General features: G+C 56.5%; 1 long non-coding RNA gene across 1 annotated transcript in view; it reads left to right on the top strand.

Annotated features, from left to right (window-relative positions):
* Nucleotides 1-25: 25 nt before the first annotated feature.
* Nucleotides 26-817, top strand: part of LOC103380292 (uncharacterized) — a 1778-nt gene continuing 986 nt past the window's right edge. Inside the window, exon 1 of the long non-coding RNA XR_521655.3 lies at nucleotides 26-742. This is a non-coding gene — a long non-coding RNA (uncharacterized LOC103380292). The remainder of the gene's footprint in view (nucleotides 743-817) is intronic.

Raw genomic sequence — 817 nt, 5'->3', positions numbered from 1 at the left:
AAAGCGGGTCAGCCTCGCGGTGCCCGCCGAGCAGGGGCCGCCGAGAGGGCACGGCATGCTGCCCGATTTCACTCAGGTTTGCCTCACCACCACGCTCCCCACAGAGCTAACGGACACCTCATGGCCACGGAATGCTGCCCAATTTGACCCAGAATTTGCTCACCTCCAACCCCCCCACGTCACAGAGAAAGAGAGAGGGAACAGGTACCTTTTGACCACGGCATGCTGCCCGATTTTACTCAGGATTTGCACTCCTCCACGCTCCCCCACGCCACAGACTGAGAGAGAGAGAACAGGCACCTCATGGCCACAGAATGCTGCCCAATTTCCCCCAGAACTTGCTCTCCTCCAACCCCACCACAACACAGAGAGAGAGAGAGAGAGAAGGAACAGGTACCTTATGACCACAGAATGCTGCCCGATTTGACTCAGAATTTGCTCACCGCCACGCTCCCCCCCAGAGGTCACGGGCACCTCATGGCCACGGAATGCTGCCCAATTTTACTCAGGATTTGCTCTCCTCCAACCCCCCCACGTCACTGACAGAGAGAGAGAGAGGTAACAGGCACCTCATGGCCACAGAACTCTGACCAACTCTCCTCAGACTTCTCCCACGGAACCCTGGCCACTTTGACCCCACTACAGGCAACACCTCCAACAAGGCCACAAAACTCTGCCAAATTCCTCCACACCGTGAGGGACAGCACCTGCTCGGCCAACAAACGACCCAATCATCAACCAAGTAAGAACACCTGCTCACATTCCTCCACACAATCACAAACACCTGCATGTGGCCTAGAGCTTGTTAGTGGAGGCA

Source organism: Cynoglossus semilaevis, chromosome 6, assembly GCF_000523025.1.
Source record: "Cynoglossus semilaevis isolate Cse_v1.0 chromosome 6, Cse_v1.0, whole genome shotgun sequence".
Lineage (NCBI taxonomy): Eukaryota > Metazoa > Chordata > Actinopteri > Pleuronectiformes > Cynoglossidae > Cynoglossus > Cynoglossus semilaevis.
Note: the sequence above shows the minus strand (reverse complement) of the source record. Positions and strands in the feature narration are given on the sequence as shown.